Source organism: Gymnoscopelus braueri, assembly GCF_963280865.1.
Source record: "Gymnoscopelus braueri genome assembly, chromosome: 12".
In the NCBI taxonomy this organism is placed as follows: Eukaryota; Metazoa; Chordata; class Actinopteri; order Myctophiformes; family Myctophidae; genus Gymnoscopelus; species Gymnoscopelus braueri.
The window spans coordinates 32,270,470-32,297,213 of record NC_137614.1 but is presented as its reverse complement, the minus strand read 5'-3'; positions in this window follow the sequence as shown (position 1 = coordinate 32,297,213).

The following is a 26,744-nucleotide window of genomic DNA, read 5'->3' as shown; positions in this document are numbered from 1 at the left end:
TAGGCCCCTATAGTTAGTAGAAGCCCTGTCGGGTTTAATAACCAACGCATGTACAGTACGCTGTGGGCCTATATGCCCACATTTCAACTGTAGGTCTACCAAAGAATACATGGTAAGATTAGACTAATGAATGCTGTCATTCCGTGGACACGTTCTATGAAGTACACTTTAATATAAGATCATAATACGATCATAATAATCACCTTCATGAATGAGTTTAAATGTGTGGCTCCATTAATTAAAGTCTAGCACTTATTATCTCCGCCAGGCCGAAAGGCATGGCGAGAGAGTATGTTTTGCCCCCTGTCCGTCCGTCCGTCCGTCCGTCCGTCCGTCCGTCCGTCCGTCCGTCCGTCCGTCTGTCTGTCCGTGTGTCCGTGTGTCCGTCCGTCTGTCCGTCCGTCCGTCCGTCCTTCTGTCTGCGAGCAGCTAATCTCCGCCACCGTTGGCCCGGTCGCTGTGAAACTGCGCACACACACTCCCTGAATGCCACAGCAGAACCTCTGCCCCACATTTTTCAGATCAGCCTGTCATAGCGCCACCATGAGGCTGACTTTTGCAAAACACATTTTTGGATATTACTCCTACAGATTTGGTCCAAACAACACACAAATCGGTACACAGTATCTCTATAGTCATGTGATCAACACGGATCTGTCCAATTTTCCATATTCCATCCTGATTGGCTAAGATTGGCTTCCAAAGTTTGCAGGATTGGTTTGTTTTGAACAAAATGCCTCAAATCACGAACGCAGCATGCGGTTTCCGTGAAAATTTCCACGTAGATTCCCACTTGGCCAAGGAAGAAATGCCACTTGAAAACGTTCACATCAGCCTCATGGTGGCGCTATAACAGGCCGATTCACGTTTTTACCTATAACTGCACCGATCTGCGTGAAACTTTGCAAGCACACTCCCTAGAGGCCAAGGAAAAACCTTTGTGATGCATTTTTCACATCTGCCTTTTAGAGCGCCACCAGGAGGCTGACTTTTGTAAAACAAATGTTTTCTTCTTACTCCTTCAGATTCTGTCCAAAAAACACGCAAATCGGTACACAGTATCTCTATAGTCATGTGATCAAGATGAATGTCTCCGATATTTCATATTCCATCCTACTTGCCTTACATTGGCTTACAAAGTTTGCAGGATAGGTCCGTTTTGAACAAAATTCCTCAAATCATGAACGCAGTGTGCGATTTCCTTTAAATTTTGTACGCACATTCCCACTAGGCCGAGGAAGAAATGCCCCCCTTTTCACATTGGCCTGTTATAGCGCCACCAGCAGGTCTAATTTAGCAAACCACATTTTTGGAACAAAATCATGAATGCACTGTCCGATTGCTGTGAAAAGCCTAAGAAGAAATGGAACCCTTTTCACATTGGCCTATAGCGCCACCGGGAGGCCAAAATAACCTACCTGACCTGGCGGAGACTTTTTCTAGTTATGTGATGCTTTTTGTCCTCATACAGTATGTAGAAGCTAATAACTGTAATCTTTGAAACTCGGGTAAAACTTTTATCCAAATAAAGTCCATATTTTATACAGGGTTTATCTTCAGTCAAGGACCAATGGTAGTCTAACTGCGGGAAAACAAGTGCTGTGTCGTTGCACCCAGTGGTGTCCATGTTTATAAGTATTAAACTTAGGTGCTCAGGTGGGCAAAATATGGCAGAACTGGTATTGTACCGGTGAATACCAAGTTCGACCCAATTCAAGCATGTCTACAACTTAATGTCATTCTTGTTCATGAATTAGGCCTATAGTAGCCGTACTAGCCGACTATTACCAGGCAACCTGATTGAAAGACAACTACCAGGCAGTCCATGTAAAATATATATTTTATAGCCTAAAAGAACGTACAAAAAAGTAATACATGTCTAACTAGAAAAAGTGCTCCTCGGAGCACAGGTCTCCGCCAGGTCAGGTAGGTTATTGTGGGCCAGCAATGTTCGGAATTCGCTAACCAAGATGGAATATGAAAAATGTATATAAAAAAGAAAAGTGTTGCAAAAATTGGCCTCCTGCTGGCGCTATAATAGGGCAATGTTAAAAGGGTGGCATTTGTTCCTCAACGTAGTGCATATGTGCGTGCAAAGTTTCACCGCAATCGGACGCTGCGTTCATGATTTGCGGTATTTTGGTCAAAACGGGCCACTCCTGTGAACTTTAGATGTCAATCTTAGCCAATCAAGATGGAATATGAAAAATCAAACAGATCCGTCTTGATCACTTGACTATAGACATCATGTGTCCCGATTTGCGTGAAATTTGCATAAAATCTGAAGGCTCAATATCAAAAAGATAGTTTTACATAAGTCGGCCTCCTGGTGGCGCTATAAAAGGCAATGCAAATGCAGGGCAAAGGTTTTTCCTTGGCCTCTAGAGTGTGCATACAAAGTTTTACACAGATCGGTGCAGTTATAGGTAAAAACACGAATCGGCCTGTTATAGCGCCACCATGAGGCTGATTTGAAAAGGGCATTTCTTCCTCAGCCTAGTGGGAATGTGTGTGGAAAATGTCATGGAAATTGCAAGCTGAGTTCATGATTTGAGGCATTTTGTTCAAAACGGAGCACTCCTGCAAACTTTGGAAGCCAATTTCAGCCAATCAGGATGAAATATGAAAAATCTGAAAGATTTATTTGGTTTGATGACTATAGAGATACTGTGTACCGAATTGCGGGATGTTTGGACAAAATCTGTAGGAGTAGTGTCAAAAAATGTGTTTTGCACAAATCGGCCTCCTGGTGGCGCTATAAAGGGCCCATGTGAAAAATGTGAGGCAGAAGTTCTGCTCTGGCATCCAGGGAGTGTGTGTGCACAGTTTTGCTGCGATCAAGCCAACGGTGCCAGAGATTAGCTGTACACAGACAGAATGACACACACACGGACACACGGACACACAGACACACAGACGGACGGACGGACGAACAGGGGGCAAAACATACTCTCGCCATGCCTTCCGGCCTGGCGGAGACAATTATAGTTGAATATAGCGTTACCATCATTTTAACTACTTTATATATCTCTCAGGTCATCCCTGTAAATAACCTTTTCATCCACGGCACCCCTGAATAACATTGTTACTTTATAGCACCTTACATTTATGTCAAATTACGCAAATATATCCCTATTTCCCCCTAAGATACAGCGTGTCACAGTGAAAACTTGAAAGAATAATTCCTTTTGGAGTTAGGACAGATTGACGATATACTTGACGTTTAACCACTTGAACCCCAGCATCCCTATTCTGGGGGGAATATTAGCCTAACATAACCGATCTACATGCTCACAACGTGTCGCAAGGTCCGTTTTACTAATTAAATCTAGAGGGTCTAAGTGGTTAAACTGAAGTGATATTGATGAATTCCAAATATTAGTATCCTGCTGTGGCACCCCTGGACTTGTGTCACAGCACCCTAGGGTGCCACCATCTGCCACGGGGCACCCACTTGTAGTGAGAAACCCTGAAGGTAGTTAGTTATTGCTCCACACTCCCTAGGAGCAGGGAGGGAGGGGCGGGCTTTTTAAGTACTCCAATTGTCGGGCTCCGCCCCCTCACACACACACACACACACACACACACACACACACACACACAGTCTCTGCAATGTTTTGGAAGTAAAAGATCAAAATCAAAAACAAATAATATAACGTTACTCCAGATGAACATTGAGTAGAGTTGTCAGTGTTTACCAGAGTGGTGAAAGCTGCTAAAACACAATCAGAAGTGCGTTTTCTCCATCTGACCAAACTGAGGTGAGTTTCTGCAGGTGACTTAGCTTAGCTAATTAGCTGCTTAGCATTAAAGGAATTGACGGAATTGTGTGTAATTTTTATAACTTTTACTTTAACTTGGTAAGGCAACAACCAGTCAGGATGCAGCATTGTTGTGTTGTGTGGTGTGATGTATTGTTGAGCCGTGTTTGATTGTGATGCTAAGACAGGCTACAGTATGCAGGCCTAGTCAGTGGTGTAAACTAAAGTAACAAGTACATGTACTCAAGTACTATACAATTCTGAGGAGCTTTTACTTTATTGGAGTATTTTAATATTCAATACTTTTACTTCTCCACTACATTCCAGACAAATATTTTACCTCTACTCCACTACAATTATTTGAAAACTTTAGTTACTAGTTACTTTGTAGATTTGGATTATTATTACAAAACATACCACTAAAATAGCCGATCTACAAGCTCACAACGCGTCACATCGTAAGACGTTGTGCATAATTTACTCAAAAGTATATTTTGATGCCAATACTTTTGTACTTTTACTCAAGTAAATTTTGAATACCAGACTGTACTTGTAATAGAGTATTTTTGTATTGGTATTTTTACTCAAGTAAAGAATTTGAGTACTTTTTACACCACTGGGCCTAGTAAATCACTTTACACATTCACCAGGATTCTGGATGGCTTGGTTCCAGGCTTAACATGACAGGATTCAGTATACGCATACTAGGCTGTATGTTGTGACAGGATACAGTATACGTATACTACGCTGTATGTTGTGACAGGGTACAGTATACGTATACTAGGCTGTATGTTTTGACAGGATACAGTATACGTTTACTAGGCTGTATGTTGTGACAGGATACAGTATACGTATACTGGCTGTATGTTGTGACAGGATACAGTATACGTTTACTAGGCTGTATGTTGTGACAGGATACAGTATACGTATATGTGGCTCTCGGTTACTTTCTTTCTTTTTTTCTTTCTTTCAGATACTCAAGGCTGGCAGAGGTGTTGCAGGGGGGACACCCCCCTCTTCATTATAAGCGTGGACTATGCATTAAGACATCAGTGGAGGAGGGGAGCAAGAACTGGGCTTCACTACTAAAACTAGAAGCTCTAGATGGCTCCCTGATGTAGTCTTTTTTACATTTTTATAAACACACACACACACACACACACACACACACACACACACACACACACACACACACACACACACACACACACACACACACACACAAACACACCCCACACACACACCCACCCATACACCCCACACACACACACACACACACACACACACACACACACACACACACACACACACACACACACACACACACACATACTGTACATATGACGATGCAGATGACATCTGCATCGTCAATGCCCAGAAGACTGAGGTTCTCACCTACAGTGTAACACCCTCCCAGACCATCCACCTCTAATAAAGCACTGGTGAAGCTAACCAGATGTATGGAGGATGGAGATGGCGGGAGTCGCCGCTGGAAGGCTCATCCGAGGATGCCCTGCCCTAGAGAACGAGATCTGGAGATCTCTCGCTATCCATGGGTTTGTCTGCATGGGGGATTCCTCCGAAGACTTGGTCTGCACGGTCGAACGGCCGAAGACCTCGTCCTTCTCGGGGGTTTCCCCTGAAGACGGCTGATGAAGACGGCTCAAAGTAGGAACCTCTTTAGGACTGTCACGATTATGGCATTTTACTTGACGATTAATTGTCGCTCAAATAATTGCGATTAACTATTTAAATGCGTATCTGTCGTGCTCTGTCGTACACTGAACTTTGTAACATTATTAATACAAAATTATCTGGCTTTTTAGGCTTCGTAAACAAAAGGTGCACAGGGCAGATATGACAAAAACCTTGCATAATTCAATAACTTTATACTTTCAAATAAACATGAATAGTGGAAATAGCAGTCTGCTATTTCCACTATTTGTTTTAATGATTGAAAACATATTAAAATGTTTCAACATGGAAATGATTATGACGATTATCTGAAAAAGTATTGCGATTATCTCAAATACTTGCGATTAGGCGATCATGTAATAATTGTGACATACCTAATTTTTCCTTTTCATTTGCTGGATGCTGCTGTCTGTGTTGTATGCTGTTCGTGTCATGTGCTGATGTGGTTCAAGATGTAGCTCTGTTGGGGCCCGGTGTGGCAGTGAAACATGTTCAGTGACTGTTTGTGGCTCTGGAATTGAAGGCTGATGTGAATCTAGACTGTGTGTGTGTGTGTGTGTGTGTGTGTGTGTGTGTGTGTGTGTGTGTGTGTGTGTGTGTGTGTGTGTGTGTGTGTGTGTGTGTGTGTGTGTGTGTGTGTGTGTGTGTGTGTGTGTGTGTGTGTGTGTGTGTGTGTGTGTGTGTGTGTGTGTGTGTGACAGAGAGAATTTGCATTAAATACTTTTTAGACGTAGGCCTCTGTAAATCCGGACCTGGTCATTTGAAAGGTCACTTTTTGGTAGGTACCTCAAGGGGACTGTGTAAATCCGGGCCTGGACTTGGTCATTTGACCTTTCACACTAGTCACTGCACAGTTTTGCTGCGATCAAGCCAACGGTGCCGGAGATTAGCTGTTTGACGGACAGACGGACGGATGGACGGACAGGGTGCAAAACATACTCTCTCGACTCTCGCCATGCCTTTCGCCCTGGCGGAGACAATAATATAAGTCTCACTTGACTGGCAAAATAGCGCCACCTACTGCTGCTTATTTTCATCTAATAAGTTCGCATTTATTTTTTCAGACTTTCAGGAAATTCGCTTCATATTTTCTAAACATTTTATGTAAACCCAGTTACTGTATATTTGCACATACAGCGAAATGTGTCCTCTGCATTTAACCCATCGTAAGTAACAGGAGCAGTGGCTGCTACAGGGGCAGCTAAGTGTCTTGCTCAGGGACACATACAATAGCCTGGGGCCGGGATGCGAAAAGGTGACTTTCTGTTTCCCAGGAGGCCTCTCACCCATTCAGCTATATCATAAGGTAGCTAAACATTTCAAACTGGGTCAAAGGCTATCTTCAAAAATGCAGGTAAATGTATGATTCAATCATAGTAATACAGTATGATCACTAAAGCACTTACAGCTTTTTTCATTAACTAATAGATTCCATAACAAATGTTTAGAATCAGATTAATGTAATCTTATTTCGGTTATTTGCTTTATATCCCCATCTCAAATGGAATGTGATTGCATCATGACAGTTATCATGACAGGTGGTCCGTGGCCTAATATTAGACTGGAGTTCCCTGAAATTAAAACGGTTGTGAATCTCTGAGTTACAGAGCCAGAGTGAAATACAGCCCTACCTTGAACATGAGACTGATATCAGCCAGTAAATGTCTGACAAAACATGTTGTTTTGAAGTCTGGCATGGCTTTAAAGGAACACGTAGCAAGCAGAGATGTGCTTGCTTGCTGACGTGTATACTGTCAGCTTGTCGTCCGCTTTACCTTCTATGTGGCCTTCGCCTTGGGACAGACCAAACAATAGTCTACAAAAGCACACCGTGCAAACTGTCAGGCCTGAGTCGCGTCCTGCTAGCCTCCCCCGCTGCATCAAAAAGCCTCGCTCCACTCTTTGATGTGCTAGCATCTTAGCGCTGCTGGAGATGCTGCCCCCACCCTCTGCTCTGCATCCATTCTCTGTCAGCCCGGCTGACATCAGTAAAGAATCTGTGTAATAGATTGCTCTCCGGTCTCCATGAAATGGCTGTGTCACTCAAAGCAACCTTTTTCTCTGCGGACGCATCATAACAACACAGAGGTAGGGTGATGTTGGTGTATGTGTTGTGTGGTGATGTGCATGTTAAATAATCCTCGCTTTGAAATACTGAGGACAGCTGAGATAGTTGGAAAGGTTTATTTTATTGTTTCTACTGACACATTTTCTTTTCATGCCATCATTTGCATACTCTATTTATCCACTTTTTCTTTTCTTTATGCTTTTTAAATATCAGATGTTTTCTTTGGAAACCACTTATTTGTATTATTATTTGCATTGGGAGATAGTCTTCTACCCTTTTGTATCTGGTCTGGTCCCATTTGAGAAGCACAATATTTACTTGTGACAATCAGTAGTCAAGCTAGCAGATGGTGTGTTTGGCGGAAGCTATACATCACGTCTAAACAGACGCTCAGTTTAACTTGAATTAGCGGTGTGTGTATTTGTCTACCTGCTGCCCCACCTTCGGTTATCAGCCAACAGGCTGTCATTCTGCAGATAACAACGGAGGCTTGCCTCTAGATACGGGCAAAACGTGCCTCATCTCTCTTCTTTTAAATCCCTCGCTTGATGAGAGTGCCACAAGGTCAAGACGGTTTTGGCTGGAAAGGTCACTCAACAAACGAGGATGAAGGATTATTGAGCCAAGGAGGAGGGCCATGAGTAGAAAATCTTTAAATTAATTTAGAAATGGATTCCAGAGTTGGAGGTGGAATTAGCAGATTATCTGCATAGTTGTAGAATTACACAGTAAAATCCTCCGCATTAATTCATCCATTTGTAACTCTGAGAGTTAAATTAACACTGACAATTCTTCTGTGTAGGAAATAAAGATGACCCCTGTTACAAAGAAAGGGAGATAAGTGGTCTTACGTGGGTAGAGATGACTGTGAGGGCCAATGCTACGTGTATAGGGGAGCTTAAGGAAATAGCCCCTATGTATCTACATCAGCTATTAGCCTGGCTGCCCACCTAATTAAGTAGCCAGCATGGTAATCAATCACAGGCTAAATTGGATTTGCAATTGCAGGCATCGTGCGCACTTCAGATTGGCCAGAGCTTAGGATATGACTTTGACTGTGACATTCCAACTGAACTTGTAACTCAGCTTAGAATTGAAATAATTATCTCCACCAGGCCCATATTGAGGGGCCTCTAAATATCTGACACCCATAGGGGGGGCAAAAGGCTACAAATGTCAATGTTTGTTGCAGCATCATGTTTTCTTTTCACCAAATTAGGTAAACTGTATCTTTTGATTCATGTGAAAATGACCATCAAACAGGATTTTGATATTCCATATTGAATGCCTAATTGGCTTCATAAAAATGTGTGAGCCCATTTCTTAAATCCAATAAACCCCAAAGTGGAATCGCATGTTGAGGAGCCTTTATAAAGCTCACCTCCCCCACAGCTTCCTCATGTCCTGCATGCTGGCTGCACGCCTGACACAGCCCTGGGTAGGCCACCCAGCCTGGCGAATGTTATTAAAACATAAGCATTATCACCAATATTTGACATTGGGGCTCAGTATAATATTTATTTTATGGTGAACATATTGAACATAGAAACCTTGTACCTGCTACATGCAAAAATGGCATGCAATCAGAACTTTGGCTTGTTAGCTAAAGTATAGAAAACAAGGGTTAGCTATAATGATCTGAGAATGTATCTGTTATAGGCTAGATCTATAGGCTGTATGAGGGTGGCATAACAGCCAGGAAATGCTTAACTTATACATAGTGAAGGCTGTAATGTGCGTACTGTACTGTGTGAGTGCAAATAAGTTGATTTATTGTAACGGCAAAGTCATTCAGTGTTTTTAATAACAACTATGTATGACCCTGTCAATATTTTTGTAAGGTCGGTAAACAATAACACTCTGACTGAAACAATAATATTGTGATGCCTAGATTGCCTACATATTGTTGTGAATGTCCTTTAAGACCATATGGGCTTCCTGGGCACCAGGAAAGATGCCACTTTAGATGCCACTTTAACCAAATTAACCCTTGTGTCCTGGTTTTGGGGATGTCATTATTAGCAGAAATTTTCATTCAATGCAAAAATAGCAGATCTACAAGGACACAACAACTGCAATGTACAATTACACTTTGTGACTTGTGTGCTTGGAGATTTTTTTTTGCACGACTTTGCATGACTTTTTCGCATTTCATATGACTAAAGGGGCTTAAGGGGTTGATAAAAGCAACTAATCAATCAATTAGGATAGTATACAATTATTATTGCCATACTTTAGATCACTAGATACAGTTGCAACACACCACTCACCACACAACATGCAGTTTTGTTGTTTAACGTCTCTTTCTGCTGACAGACCTCCAGGCCACTCTAGCCTGTGATTGGGCCACTACTAGCCCGGTATTCAGATGACAAGCCAGTGGGCCAGTGTGATGACTCTCTGCTCTGTGGGCCAGTGCTGCTCAAGGATTGGCCATTTCAGATGAGAGACAAGCCAGTGGGCCAATTAGATGAGTTCCTTTTACTTTGTTGGCCGCCTAGCCCGAAAAGTGGAATGAAGTCGATTACCGTAATTACCAGCGGCCGGCGTGGGCTGAAAAGTACAGTAATGGTCCTAAGATGGGGGGCCATAGAAAAATTTGAAATATTCATTGGTCCATTTATTGGTCTGCCCACCGTGCATATGTCCGCTGTGTCAAACGGCCAGTCCACCACTAGTCACTCCAATTTGAAGGGTAGTCCTGAGATCCGTGGCACAATAAAAGGCCTGTTTCCCCACTGACGGAATTCAATTGAACGAATGGACAAGCGGCTGGAGTACAACAATATATCTCAGTTTATTAGAGCCTTTCTAGTCAGTTGGCTAGACACAGGGCTAGACAAACACTCTGAGAGCTTCAGGTCATGACCCGCCCCGCCCCAACCCGCCACGGAACCCAACCCGCCTCAGCCCGCCCCGCGAACCCATATATAAATCTATGGCTCAACCCGCCCCGCGACCCGCGGTGGGAATATATATTATATTATATTATATAGCGCTCTTTTAAGTACCCAAAGTCGCTTTAAATGTCTACAGTAGCACAACATTGTCATGGGCTAAATAAACAAGCATGTTGTTCAAAATAGGTTTTTTTTTTTTTTCGTGTGAGAGCGGCCGACCCGCAGCCCGCATAATTGCCTCTGAAATCCTGACTCAACCCACCCGCGCCGCGGGTTAACCCGCGGGACCCGCGGGTTACGGGTCGGCCCGCTCATCACTATAGGCTACAATAACAAAACAAAACAAAAATGGATGCAAAAAAAAAATACGTTGACCCAACTTTAGTGTTCAACAAAAAGTAAGGTACCTCAGAATTGTAACTGTTCTAACAAATAACACAAGTGAGTAAAAACAGCAGTTGTCTTTTCCCTTCTCCATGATATACTCACAATGGGATAACATCGCCCCCTGGCGATGCACAGAGCACTACACACATGGACTCCCGCGGCAATTCTGATTGGTTAGGGTCATGTTATGCGTTCCGGCAGTCCGGAAGGGGTATAAAACCCCTCGTGTAACTACAGTATAACACGCCCTCTTACTTCACTCTGCTACACGAATGCGCACGCACAAGAACACACTATCGGAGAAAATCTACACGAAAACCAGCTTTAACCCATAGCGGGGTCACTTGTGTCCCCCACGGGAGCTTCGTTGAATCTTTCTGTTAAGCACGCTCCCGCGGCTTATTTCTCCCAGCATCAATGGTTTTCCTATAAGCACATTACCCAGCCCGGTCAGGAGGCCTCGGTGCATGGTGAGTCCCAAGGTGGTCTCCCTGCATCGATGGTTTTCCTCTATAGGCCCAAATTAAACACTATTTCACCTGTCAGGGAGCTATACGGCTCGGCCCCCTAAAGGGGGGTCCCGATGGCGTCACCCCACTTCTATGAGCCCACAGTGCTCGAAAATGTCCTCTTGGCGACACTCTGAACACTGCTGGGACAAACCCTGTGCATACAATGAACAAATTGAAACAAATGCAGGTAGTACAACCAATTGCAATGAATCAAATGTCTCAAATATGTCAATTACAGGGAATAAAACAAGTGTCCCCTTTAAATGTAAAAACTCTAACAGGGTCACGCCAGTTTTTCCCCCGTCCAGCAGGGGGCGCCCAAGCGCCACTGTAGGACGGGGGGAACTCAAAATGGCCGCTCGGGTCTTCCACAGTCCTTCCAAGATGGCGGGTTGGGAGGCCCGGCGTATTTTCAACCGTTTGAGTACTGTGCCTCGTTCGCCTCTGGAGGGCGGCAGAACGCCTCCTTCGGGGAGGGCCGTTCTGTCGTCACTCTCAGCGCGACGGATAGACCGGGACAAGATGGCGGCGACCCTATGTCAGGCTATCCACCGCAGTCGGGAGGTGGCGCGGCACGCGGGCGTGGCCGTTTTTCCCCACCTGACGTCGCTGGGTTTTCACCTTCAACGTCCTTTAAGAGCGTTTGGGTCTCGTCTCAGCGGACCACCTTCAGGGGGATCTCGCTGGATTTGACCACGCTCACGGCGCGTCTGTCCCGGGACGGGATAGACAGCTTTTCGGCCTGTGGTTTTCTCGCGTGAGACGACAAATCACATATGGGCTGTGCATGCAAGCAGCGCTCACGGCTTCAGCTATACACCTCGCTCTCGAGCACTTCGAGGCTCGTATCATGGGTTGCCATGTCTCAATCAGAACAGACAACACCACGACTATGTGTTATGTCAACAAACAGGGGGGATTGGCCTCCCTAGTGTTGGACAGACTAGCACGCGATCTGACGCTTGGGTGCGACTCGCGCCTGGCGTCAATACGAGCGTTTCATGTACCAGACCTCCTGAACTGCGGGGCGGACCTGCTGTCCAGGGGCGGGGTTCGGTACGGGTACGGGTCCGGCCTCAGGTCGATTTGTTTGCATCCAGAGAGAACGCGAAGTGCTCTCGGTTCTTCTCGATGAGGGACGGGGACCTCTCTCTTTGGGCTTGGACGCCCTGACACACAGTTGGCCGGACGTTCTACTGTATGCTTTCCCGCCACTGAAGCTGATCCCCCAAACACTGGAGAGAGTCAGGCTCCAGGGTCTATCGGTTTTACTGGTGGCGTGGGGCGTGTGGAGGTCGGAGATAGCTCCTCCCCTCTTCAACAAGCCGTGGCCCCTCCCCCTGTTCAGAGACCTGCTGAGACAGGGAGGAGACGAGGTTTTTCCACGGGCGCCCTCAGGACCTGGACCTGTGGGTCTGGCCCGTGAAAGGGCGAATTTGAATTCGCATGGTCTGCCCCCTGGTGTAGTGGCGACCTTCCAGGGCGCAGGGGCCGTTTACACGAGGTTGGCGTATGACGTCAGGTGGAACATGTTTGTGTCATGGTGTCTGGAGCAGTCACCGTCAGTGGTGGCTTTCCAGGCCCCGGTATGCAGCATCCTCATTTTCCTGCACGGCGTTTTTTCCGCTTGTCACAAGGGGTTCGATGGCAAGACGGTTGCTCAACGTCCGCTGGTGCGCCGTTTCATGAACGGTGCTAGGCGGGCTTGGCCGGTTAACAGGCCTCTGTTCCCGGCATGGGACCTGGCGGTGGTGGCGATGGTGCTGGAAGCACTCTGCCGTCCTCCGTTCGAGCCGTTTGAGTCTACGGATCTGAGGATCGTGAGTCTCAAGTCGGTCCTCTTGGTGGCCCTGTTTACAGCTAAACGGGTCAGTGACATGCAGGCGCTCTCAGTGAGTTCGGGATGCATGTGGTTCTCGAACGTCGACAAGAGGGTTCTGTTTAAACCCAACTTGGCGGTTGTATCTAAGACCGACCCCAGTTGAGCTGGTGGTTTTCCATCCACCTCCTTTCGCTTCGGCGGAGGATAGACGGTTCTACTGTCTTTGTCCAGTAAGAGCTTTGAAGCTCTACTGCCGAAGACGGCGGCCGGCCGTTTGTCGACACAGCTGTTTGTCTCTTTTGGCCGGGTTTGGTCAGAGGAAGGCGGTGGCTAAGCCGACGCTGTCCAGATGGTTCGTGGAGGCCATCAGGCTGGCCTACGTGAGAAGTGGCGCTCCAGTTCCTGTGGGACTGAGGGCTCATTCTACTCGGGTCGTGGCTGCATCTTGGGCCCTCTACAAGGGGGTCTCGATGCAAGAAATATGCTCGGCTGCAAACTGGTCGTCTCCGTCGACTTTTGCGGCTTTCTACAGCCGGGACGTGGCGGCGTCGTCAATGGCGCACACTGTCCTAGGTGTGGCAGCTGTCTCTAGCCAGGGGAGGGATGAGCAGGCCTAGGGGTCTTGCTTTATCTCCTGGTTATTCCTTCCTCTTAGGTCCCCCTGGACCAGCATTGGGCTGGGTCCCAGGGGAGGAGGCCCTGTTTTCCCCTCATTTTGGTATGGGATAGACTTGTGTCTGTCCATTAGCTGAATGGGGCAGACCAGGTGGTCTGTCAGGGTCTTTTCTTCTGGTACTTATCCCGCAACCATGCCCGGAGGGCTGGGGCGCCTGTGAGGCCGGGGTCTCGCCTGTGGGGCGGGACCTGGGGCCGAGGGCGTGCGGGTCTGTAAAGGCGGCTTTCCATATGCATGGCCTCACCCTACCCCACACCACACCGCCCACTTGTGCCTCGGTTTCCACTACAATGAAGTGGGTGGAGTGGTGTGTAAGTGGTGCTAAACTGGTGCCTAAAAAGTACCCAGTCCTGGGTAGGTCTGAGCTAGGGCCAAGCTGGGCCAAACACTTCATAATGACTGATCACTCACCAAATTTTTATTTAGAACAGGATATAGTTGTAAAGTTGTAAAACATTATAAATAATACTTTATAGATTATTAACACATTCCATGCCAGAGTTTAATCTCATAATGTACTCACCAGTGCCATCGTTTTATTGTTGTTTTTTTGTTTTTATCATGTCGCCACAGACCTCGCTAAATAAGTTAAAAGTGCGCGTTCATTTGGTTCTAAACACACAGCGGATCCGTGAGAAACGTCCAGCGAAAACAGTTTCCAAATGCGAGCCGCCATCTTGAAGCTACAGCCGATACACGCTAAACAGTGATCAGCGAGGAGAAAAACAACAAACCGAGAAAATCGAGTTTTAAACAGGATCCCAGACAGGAAGCGGATACGATCGAAAAAACCGGAACCCGAATAATTCCGTTTCCGACCGAAAACCGGAAACGGAAATGGATCAAAAAAAATCGGAAAGTGCACCTTGGGCGATTAACATGGGAATCGGCGGTTCGCGTAGATCTACGCGACTGGCACGCTGCGGCTTTAAATAGGTTCGCGTAGATCTACGCGATTGGCATTCAATGTGTTAAAATCACAGTTAAAATCTATTCTAGTGTGTTATAATTATCATAGTTGTGAAACATTATAATAATTTATAGTGTATTATAATCACAGTTATAATCTATTATAGTGTATTATAAGTATCATAGTTGTAAAACATTATACTACTTTATAGTGTATTATGATCACAGTTGTAATCTATTATATTGTGTTATAATTATCATAGTTGTAATAAATTATAATAATTTATATTGTATTATAATCAGTTATAATCCATTATAGTGTATTATAATTATCATAGTTGTAATACATTATAATTTATATTGTATTATAATCACAGTTATAAGGATCCATTTGGTTCATACTGAACCAAATGGTTCACCCGCACGTGCACAGGTGATTTGCATTTGTATACATGCAGGACAGTTGGCCACTCACCTACATTACATTGTTAGACAAAAAGCAATGACCTCCACCTATGTTTACATTACAAATGAGTGTCAATGACCAGAGTCTGCTACTCATACCTGTGGATTTGAGCGGGGGTACTTTTGTGTAATGGAAACGGTAGATATTTTGATGCGGTGTGGTGTGGTGTAGTATGGTGTGGTGTGGTGTGGTGCTTAAGCTGCAATGGAAAGGGGGCTTAAGGGTTGTGTGACTTAGTGCCCCTGGGGGGTTTATGAGTCCCATAGTGAGTATATCATGGAGAAGGGAAAAGACAACTAGAGGTTACGTATGTAACCCCAGTTTCTTTACCTTCGGAGTGATATACTCACCTAACACCCCTTCTGTGCGCATTTGGCGTGCAGAGGGAAGTTGTTAAGAGGGCGTGTTATAGTTACACGAGGGGTTTTATACCCCTTCCGGACTGCCGGAACGCATAACATGACCCTAACCAATCAGAATTGTCGCGGGAGTCCATGTGTGTAGTGCTCTGTGCATCGCCAGGGGGCGATGTTATCCCATAGTGAGTATATCACTCCGAAGGTAAAGAAACTGGGGTTACATACGTAACCTCTAGTTACACTGCACAGCAACAGCAGAAAACAATATCCTGAAATTACAAATGAACTGCTTCAGTTCCATGTGTTCAGATTTCTAGTAAAAAAAACAACAACCTTGAAATTGAAATACATTTGCATACCTCTGACATAAATAACACAACCTCAATCCAAGGGCCTAGTCAGTCTGTTGGTCGGCCCCTAAGCACTAAAACACAATATTAAAAATATTATACCATATTAGTAATAAATCACAAGGCAATATTGTACATAAAGCTGACGGTGTAAGGTACAAAGTGATAAATTTACCTCTGAAGCCCTGACTGCAAAGGCGAAGATGTGTACTGTTTATATTATGCTGGTAAAACAGAATCAGACCACAAACGTTGTGACCCCAATAAGCGTCCACAACACATCACAATGGAATGAGGAAGCCAGAACAAGCGAGAACAAACAAAACCTCTGGGAGCTTGCAAGACTATGAATCTTCTGTATCTGTTACCTTCCGTCCCCTTAATGTCATACTGGTCACATACAGAGGTGTAGCATGGCAATTTTTTAATGGTTTCTAATAGGACGACATAGTGGAGCATGGCAGTTTTTTTTAAAATTGTTTTTACATTTGACAACATAGTGTAGCATGTTTCTTTTTAATGGTTTTTACATTGAACGAAATAGTGTAGCATGGCATGGGAAAATATGCCCAAATTTGCATAACTTTCCAGAATCAACATTGGAACATTGGACAAAGCCAGAGTCAACATACTTATTTCATTTTGTTAAGATGTTGGAGTCAAAGGTTTTTAACGAGGGAATATTCAATATCTGGCTCAATTTTGGGGCTCTGGCTCATGGACTAAATGCCTAATTTGCATATTTAAATATACAATTTCAGAAAACTTGTAATACGATAAATCATTGTCTTCATGTAAGTAATCAACTCAGGAAGTTTCATTATGATAACTCTTTTTTAAATTTTGTCATTTTTTCACCTGTCATGTACGTATGGGGAAAATGACAAAATGTGTGATAACCATGAAAAAGCTGCTCCTGTGGAGAGGTTATCATATATTTATTTACTCGTATTGACCCTATGAACAATTTAATATAGGTTTGGTTTTGCCCACTCTTTCGATAATGAAATCTTGTCTGGCTCATGGACTATAAGAACAAATGGTACCCTTTAAACATTGGCCTATTTTAGCGCCACCAGGAGGACACAATAACCTACCTGACCTGGCGGAGACCTGTGCTCCGAGGAGCACTTTTTCTAGTTTGCCTATGTTATTTACATAGGTTTGCAGTTTGCTATCCTATAGTTTCTGTACTTTGTAGCATTTAGTTTCTTACTTACCAACATTCAGCCTACTTTTTGTCTTGCTCTTTAACTTAAACTCACTTATGTTTTTGTTTTGCCAACTTAGTTTTTTCTTCTGGCATTCCTCTGGCATTCTTTTATTTGCTATTTGTATGTGATGTATTTTTATGTTAATTTGACTTCTTACTAGGTAAAGGTTAGGTTAGGCCTGTTTGTTGACAAGGGTTCATGCCATCAGATATTTCGCTTTGTAAAATCTTTAGTAATTGTAGCAAAGTCACAAAACTGTCCTGGTGTTAAGTTGCACCTTAAATAACAAATACTCAGCATTACGATATCACATCAAGTTTTCGTACACATACAACATACTGTACAGTAACTATGTATGGCTGGCTTCTCCTAAGCAATCAATACCACAAGTTTAATAAGACCTCAGTGATTTCTCCACCACAGTGGCCATTAAAAAAACACACAAAAAAACATCATCAATGTTCCATGTCTGATACCACTCACAAGGCTTGCTGCCAGTATTGATTTGGGGCGGCTTTTTCAGTAAGAGTCTATGTGGTTCTGGTGATGTGAAAACCATTTGAGGTCTTTTATAAAAATGAAAGACCCACACAAATGGGAAATGTAATCATAGCAGGAAGTATAAATCTCTGAAGGGCATCTCAATGAGGGTTTCAATTAACAGTGTTGCCCTAGGAAATTGTACAAGCCTCAGTGGCTGCATGCAGCTGAAGGTTATGTATGAGTTTAACTTCATTTTTCATTTAATGGGGCCAAAACACAAAGGTTGACCAAGATGTCCTCGTAAACAAGATATATCACAGCCAGTTTCCGTGTCAATTCAAGATTTATGTGGCCTCTAAATACTGCACCACCAGATACCTGCCACTATCTGTTAGGTCTGCATCCTCTCTGGTCACTTTTAAATCCAGAATAAAGACACACAATGTTCTCTTTGGCCTTTTTAAACGATGTCTAATTGCCTCCATGGAGAAAAGCACTCTTTTCTTGTGCCGTTTAAACCTCCATGTTCTACTTCATTGTTCTTTGTTTATACACTTTGTATTTTATTATTTGCATTTGTATATTTGTGTTACATTGTTGTTGTTCTTCTTCTTTTTTTGTTTGTTCTGTATGCTGTGCAGCACAACCTAGGTTGTTTCTAAACGTGCTTTATAAATCAAATTGACTTGACCGGTTTCACCACCAGCCTTTCTTAAATCACTGGCATCCAAGTGCATTTCCATGACACAGACACAGAGGCAAAGAGTCTTTAGATCTTTGGATTGATAAGAGAAGATGTGATATTTAAATTCATGACTTTTTTGAGTAAAATCAGAGCTCATGTTTCCAGAAAATACTAAATATACTTTAAATGAGATATATAACAATGTATGCAGTATATAAAACATACATTACCCCTTTTATTCTCCCAATTTAGTCATTATGCCAATTGATCCACCCTACACATCTCTGTGTTGCCACTGCTACACTGCTACACTATAGCCGGAGGACCTAGCGCCTCCGTCCTACTCCTCCCGTTCAACACCCCCCACTGACAGGTGCTGCCCCAGCCCGTAGGTGTTGCTATCGCTGTGACCCAGCGTCCCTCCCCTGTACATACATGGCCAACTGAGCTCGTAATCGTACAGACACCTGGCCAAGACCAATGCACTTGAAACACTGGACTCCACGCCGGTCATTAACACTGGACAGGTGCATTACCCGGGGTAATGTAACTGGGAAAACCAAGTCAGTGAATACTAAGTGAATACTATGTCAGCGAATACTAAGTGGATACTAAGTCAGCGAATACTAAGTCAATACTAAGTCAGTGAATACTAAGTGAATACTAAGTCAGTGAATATAAGTGAATACTAAGTCAGTGAACACTAAGTCAGTGAATAATACTAAGTGGATACTAAGTCAGCGAATATAAGTTAATACTAAGTCAGTGAATACTAAGTCAGTGAATACTAAGTCAGCGAATACTAAGTGAATGCTAAGTCAGCGAATACAGTATGTGTGTGTGTGTGTTAGTATATATATATATATATATATATATATATACATACACACACACACACACACACACACACACACACACACACACACACACACACACACACACACACACACACACACACACACACACACACACACACACACAAAGAGCCTCAGAATGTTGAAACATATAAAGACTGAACAATTTTAGACAAAAGAAGGAATATGAAGCCCATTACTTGAACCAATTGTCTCTGGCTGAACCAAGCTGTGATTGGCGATGACTTTTCCATTCTCTGGAAGGAACTAGATATAAAAATAGATGAATTCATGAAAGCAACAGAGACCGAAGTAAACTCACACAGCTACTTTCCCATAATCAGTAGACACTAGACAGAGACATTCAAACCAAAGGGCATATTGATAAAACTTTGTCGGTCTTCCTGCGCCATGCCATGCGTACTGTAATTTGTATTCAGGCCTTAGATGCCACTCAAAGGTAATTCCTTCCTAGTTTTGTTTTGCATATCTTTGACAGGTGTCAGTCAGTCAATGTTCCCGTCATGGCTTCCTAGACTTCCTTCTCCATTCAGAGACATGTTTAGTGATGCATTCACATTTCATCGCTGTTTGGTGTAAATTGAAGGTGATGCGTAAGAAAGAAGAACTTTTCATGAGCCAAATAAAAATAGGGTTATGGGCAGAGGAATATTTAAACATTTATTTGTATTCTAATCTTGATGAGTATATCATGTTGTGTATTCTTTGTGGAGGATATTAGAATAAGAAAGTCAAATTTGGAACACTTGATGTATAAAAAGATTTGGCCCTACCATGTCATAGCAGGACACCACTGATCTGACTACCTAATTGATGTAGTTGTTATGCCCACATAAGAGGTAATGGTTTGTACAAGCATGCACAGTAACCTTCTGAGTGTTAATGTGGTGCCAAATGGACCCTTACATTTGTTAAATTAACAATCAGGATTTTACAGTGTATTCACAAATGGAAGCAGCAGGTGCGAGACAAAATGCTGTCGGCAATTCGTAGAAAGTATGAATGCTCAAAAAAACTCAGAACGTTGAGAGACACATACGTAATGTGATGTGTCTTTGTCACTTGTCACACAAACATAAATTGACCTTAAGGGGGCCTCCCATCACGGGACAGCATCATTTGTCATTTTGTCAAACATACTACAATCCGGATAAAGATCAGTCCATGCTAACAAAAAGGGCAACATGATAATAAAAACAAATTTAACATTTTATTGCCACTAATCATTTTATCACACGTTCGCAATTAAAAAATAAAATAATGATTTGGCGGTTAGGACTCTACGTCCATGAGCCATCAAGATCCTAGACAAGAAACCAAACTCATACTATCAATTTGAAAAAGTATCACTTTTTAAGCTTTGATCATTTTAAGGCTTTTAAAAGTCTCTGCTTTGTCTATCCACAAGTTTCCTTGGGCATGGTGGGCATCACTTCCTGTCGATTTGATCAAGTATCAGGGATCAAATCGACAGGAAACTTGTGGATAAGTGTCTACATGGACTGGCTCCTCCTCCAGTGTGTGATTTTATCCACAGAATGAGAGACACTGGATGTGGCACTAGGTCAGACACCAGGGGGGACTGTGAGGGCTATTGTAGGCAGCCCACTTCCTCTCCATCAAGGGAAACCTACGATGGAATAGCCACCCAGTCACTCTAAGGGAAAGCCCCACCTTGTGTACTTTTAAAACACAACTAAAACAATGTTTAAAAATGTCTCAAACATGTGACCATTGATACTTGATACTGGGTTTGGGTATGGTATTCTTAAAATTAGTAGTTTTACCTTCTCTCTATTTTGACATGCTGCTGCTGTGGTGTATTTGTATGTGGTACTACGGATGAAAATTAGCTTATACGGTAGCTAAATCCAGCCTGTTTACTTATTTATGTCATGTTTATTTTTTGAAATGTTCATTAATGTGCACTGTCCCGGAAATAAATAAATAAAGTAAATATTGTGGCTCATAATAAGCTAACTAGTCCTAGTTCTGCAATATACACCCTTTCAACTGTTTCCAGCTCACAGTGGGCACTGTGAATGAGGGGATCCACTACAGACTGTGGAACATGTAATGACCAGCTGCCCCATATACCGGCCACCGAATGGTAATCGAGGCTTAATTGACCTAGATGATGACACACTGGACTGGCTTTCCCCAACGGAGCTGAAGGTCTAAGGACACAACAGAAGAAGTTCACTTTATTTAGTTGAATTTTGTAATCATACAGTTTGAAGTCCATTGTTTTGTGTTGATGTTTGGTAACAAACCGGATGTTTAGTCTACACATTTAGTGAACTTTTATAAGCATAAAGCTGGAAACGTCACTCTCATAATATTACTGAATAGTGCTGTATAATGTGTATCAGGTCAGTAGACTATGCCCATCTGTTGACAATGACAATATTGTCATTGTTTTGGGTTGTTAGTTTATTTCCAATAATAAATATACATTTGCATAAATTAAGCATATTTGTCCACTCCCATGTTGATAAGAGTATTAAACTCTTGCAAAATATCTATTTAAGGCACATTTTGAACAGATCCTCTGTCCGTCTCACTGCAACAAAAAAAAGACGGCTGTCCTAAATCATCAGAGCAGCTAATCAGGCCAGATTAGTCACAGTTGTGCCTGTTGTTTAGCAGAGCTACCCCTGACTCTCTCCATCCACAGCTACCTTAACCTCACCCCAGTTATGTGTTGTGGAACTCTATTGTTTCTGCACCATTAGGCCCGATTTATACTTTTATCATTTTCAGTGCGCGACACCTTCATATGACGGTGTCACGGTCCGCTCCTCGGGCCGTGGACTTTTGAGGTTATTATTTAGACTGCCATTGCCCTTATATGGTCATGGACACTTTAGGCCTGTTCTGTAGGCCTGTCACGGTCCGCTCCTCGGGCCGCGCACTCTGACTTTATTATTTAGACCTTCCTGCCCTTATAAGGTCTTGGACTTATTAGGCCTTTGTTCTGTATGTAGTCTTGTTATTCTGTTACTCTGTTGTTGTTGCCCTGCTTTTGTTCTGTACCTTATTTTGTAGTATTGTTTCCTGTTGTGCCTAGTTACCGTTATCTGTCTTGTCTCACCTCCCTGTTGATTAGTCATGTTCTCCTCCTGTGTCCTCTTAGTCCCTCAGCCTATCCCAGTGTTGATTGTCTGTTGTGTTCACCTGTGTCTAGTTAGTCCTTGTCTATATGTATGCCCCTTTGTGTTTGGTCCCTTGTCAGTTCGTCGTCGTATTTGATGTGGTTAGTTCTGTCCCAGTGTGTTTTCCAAGTCTTTGTTAATTATAGTATTTGTACTCCACTCCCACTGTGGAGTTTTGGTTAATAAAACCTCCTGAATATTCACTGCTCAGCCTGTATCTGTCATTCTGCATTTGAGTCCTACACCTCCAGAACCTCATCGTGACAGTACGAACTGACCATTATGGACTCAGCAGAACGGCAGCTTTTTCAGCAGAAGGTACAGGAGTTCGACTCTGCTGTGAATAGCCTCATCTCTTCACTTCCCAGCCAGCATGCTGAGCTGCTGGGGAGGATTTCAATCCAGCAGCAATGGTTTGGTGAGAGGCCATGGGTGAGCCACTTTGTTCCTCACCTCGATGTGGTCCGGAAGAGGCTGAATGGCTTTCAGCTGTCCAGTTCTGGTCCCACTGCTTCCCAGCCTGCTAATGACCAGCCCAGGCCCCAGTCAGTTAGACTCGGGTTTGTGGGCCTCCAGCCTGCGTCTGCATCAGCCTGCCCTGACCAGCTGAAGCCCCCGATGGTGAGCCTGATGGCGTACTTTTGTAGCAGGATAAAGATCCCGGTCTATGCTCCTGAGCCAGTCCAGGATCCTTACCTGGGCACCCGCTTAGCTCGGGGAGGACCGCGTAATGCCACCAGACGGGGAAACCTCTCCTTGGGTCACCACCAGGTCACCATACCCATCCGGTCCAGGGCTACAACCAACCCCAGCACGCCGCCGCCCAGCTCGCCGCCGCCCTGCTCGCCGCCGCCCTGCTCGCCGCAGCCCTGCTCGCCGCCGCCCTGCTCGCCGCAGCCCTGCTCGCCGCAGCCCTGCTCGCCGCAGCCCTGCTCGCCGCTGCCCTGCTCGCCGCTGCCCTGCTCGCCGCAGCCCAGCACGCCGCAGCCCTGCTCGCCGCTGCCCTGCTCGCCGCAGCCGAGCACGCCGCAGCCCAGCACGCCGCAGCCCTGCTCGCCGCAGCCCTGCTTGCCGTTGCCCTGCTCGCCGCAGCCCTGCTCGCCGTTGCCCTGCTCGCCGCTGTCCTGCTTGCCGCCGCTGAGCTCGCCGCCGCCCTGCTCGCCGCCGCCCAGCTCGCCGCCACCCAGCTCGCCGCCACCCAGCTCGCCGCCCGGCCCTCCGCCGCCCGGCCCCCCGCCGCCCTGCTCGCCGCTGTCCTGCTTGCCGCCGCTGAGCTCGCCGCCGCCCTGCTCGCCGCCGCCCAGCTCGCCGCCACCCAGCTCGCCGCCACCCAACTCGCCGCCCGGCCCCCCGCCGCCCGGCACCCTGCTGCCCGGCTCTCCGCCGCCCGGCACCCTGCTGCCCGGCTCTCCGCCGCCCGGCCGTCCGCCGCCCGGCACCCTGCTGCCCGGCCCTCCGCCGCCCGGCCCCCCGCCGGCCGGCACCCTGCTGCCCGGCACCCTGCTGCCCGGTCGTCCGCCGCCCGGCACCCTGCTGGCCGGCACCCAGCTACCCGGCCCTCCGCCGCCCGACACCCTGTTGCCCGGCACCCTGCTACCCGGCCCTCCGCCGCCCGGCAACCTGCTGCCCGGCAACCTGCTGCCCGGCACCCTGCTGCCCAGCACCCCGCTGATTGGCACTTCGCTGCTCAGCACCCTGCTGACCGTCATCCAGGTCCCCTCGCTGTCTTGCGACCCCGGGACACCAGATGACCTGCCTTCTCCTGTGGTTCTACCCCCTGTGTGGCCCAGCCAGTCTTGTCCTCCAGATGGGTTCCACCTGCACGGCTGTCCTCCAGACCCTCCTAAGCGGCTGTGCCGACTTCCCCGTTTGCCTGGGTGGCTCCGCCCATCTGGTCATCCTCCAGACCCTCCTAAGCGGCCGTGCCGACTTCACCGTTTGCCTGGGTGGCTCCGCCCATCTGGTCGTCCTCCAGACCCTCCTCCCAAGCAGTGGTACCGACCTCGCCGATCTGCTGTGTGGCTGGTCTTGTCTGGTCGTCCTGCTGCTGGTTCTCCTGGGTGGTTCCAACTGCCTGGACGTCCTCCAGACCTGCCCCACCCTTTGGTTCTACCGGGTGCCACCTGCACTGTCCCAGTCCAGCCACCAGGTCATCCGCCTGCGGTCCTTGTCCCCAGACCCCTTTTCTCTGGTCCTTTGCCCCAGTCTCCCTCCTCCAGACTCCCCCCACCCACCCCGCTCAAGGTCTAAGTGGTGGGACGTCTGGAATCCGTCCCTTGAGGGGGAGGTACTGTCACGGTCCGCTCCTCGGGCCGTGGACTTTTGAGGTTATTATTTAGACTGCCATTGCCCTTATATGGTCATGGACACTTTAGGCCTGTTCTGTAGGCCTGTCACGGTCCGCTCCTCGGGCCGCGCACTCTGACTTTATTATTTAGACCTTCCTGCCCTTATAAGGTCTTGGACTTATTAGGCCTTTGTTCTGTATGTAGTCTTGTTATTCTGTTACTCTGTTGTTGTTGCCCTGCTTTTGTTCTGTACCTTATTTTGTAGTATTGTTTCCTGTTGTGCCTAGTTACCGTTATCTGTCTTGTCTCACCTCCCTGTTGATTAGTCATGTTCTCCTCCTGTGTCCTCTTAGTCCCTCAGCCTATCCCAGTGTTGATTGTCTGTTGTGTTCACCTGTGTCTAGTTAGTCCTTGTCTATATGTATGCCCCTTTGTGTTTGGTCCCTTGTCAGTTCGTCGTCGTATTTGATGTGGTTAGTTCTGTCCCAGTGTGTTTTCCAAGTCTTTGTTAATTATAGTATTTACTAAGTCCTAGTATTCTAGTGTAAGTCCATGCTTCCTGTTGTTTTCCCACTGTGGAGTTTTGGTTAATAAAACCTCCTGAATATTCACTGCTCAGCCTGTATCTGTCATTCTGCATTTGAGTCCTACACCTCCAGAACCTCATCGTGACAGACGGAGCATAAATTAGGCATTAGTCATCAACAGTATACTATTTATGGTGATTGTCCAGACATTGAGGTTCTCATCAAATCTATTACACAGTATAGCCTACTACACAGTTCAGTTAACTCAAATTCTCAGCAGACATTTTGACCATGATTTCCATTATTTATGTTGAACCAATTCTCGGTGGCCCTAATATGAATAACAAACGCTGTCCTTTCTTCTGTCCGTGATCTACAGAACCGCTGAAATAGATAAGACTCCAACAATTCAAAAGGCCAATAAAACACAAACATTTTCTTGACTTCACCTGATTTACTTTTTATTTGTCTTTTAATGGCTTTTCCAAGGGTACCATGGCAGAGATGTTGAAGATTCATTCAAAAAACTCAACTCGAGGTTCTTTTTTTTTTCTTCTTTTTTTCTCTCCACAATTTAGTTGTTGCAAATTCTATTTAAATGACGCACTTTGGTCCATCTTTAATCTGGTGCATGGTTGTTGAGGAATTATTTTGAGAAAGGTATTTTATACAGAATCGTAGACTAGACTAAAACAGCAGAGGTGATTTGAATTTGTGTGCTGAAGTTTCATTTTTATTTTTTTATAAAGTGAGGACACTCTGAAACATAAACATATCCAGTTATTCATGGTAGGAAAATGGTTTTGGAACATTATTCATAAATGGGCTGGGGACCTGGCGAAGGCCCTCATGCTGTATAAGCCCGGGCAACATATCTGGGACGAGTCGACGCACCAAATATATTCTCCTTCTGTAGTATTCTGCATTTTGTACAGCACCTCAGTTGATAAAAATGTTTCCAGCAGGATTCAAGGGCGCGTTTGAAGAAGTATGTTTTCCCCTAGTGAGTTGACAACAATGATGGAATGTCATGCTGACAGGTGCCTCCGAGAGGCGCAGGACAAATCTCAACGCCTAGGACGACGACTTGTTTGCATTGTGCTGGCTGGAACACAAAATTAATAGAATCTGGCAGTGTGATTACTGTATCGCTCCTCTCAGCCAATTGAATAACCAAACAGGAGATACGGTAACAATATAAATGGATGCCACTGTCTTGCCCTCCAGGTCTATGTGTAGGTCTTTTTTCTTCTCCTCCTTCCTTTTTATTATCACTGACACACTGGAGTTGCACCCATCTTCCATCCTGTTATTCTAGCTGTCACACTTACATTAGGACATACTCTGACTGGAGACAGATGGAGAGAGTGACAGGAAAAGCATAACCACTCGCAGAAAGAGACTGCGGGAGAAAAAAGGGGTCAACTGAATAGTGTATGTGCTTTTAGAGTTTTGTTTATCATTGACCCAAAGGTGTCAGTGATACCCCCCACTCCCCCAGGCCAAGGGAAATTCTGGTGTCCAGTCTCTTGGGCGGAAACCTGTCCAAAAAGTTTACTTGTCAGGAAATGGAAAAAATAACCTGTGTTCCAATGGATCCTATGTAGTTATT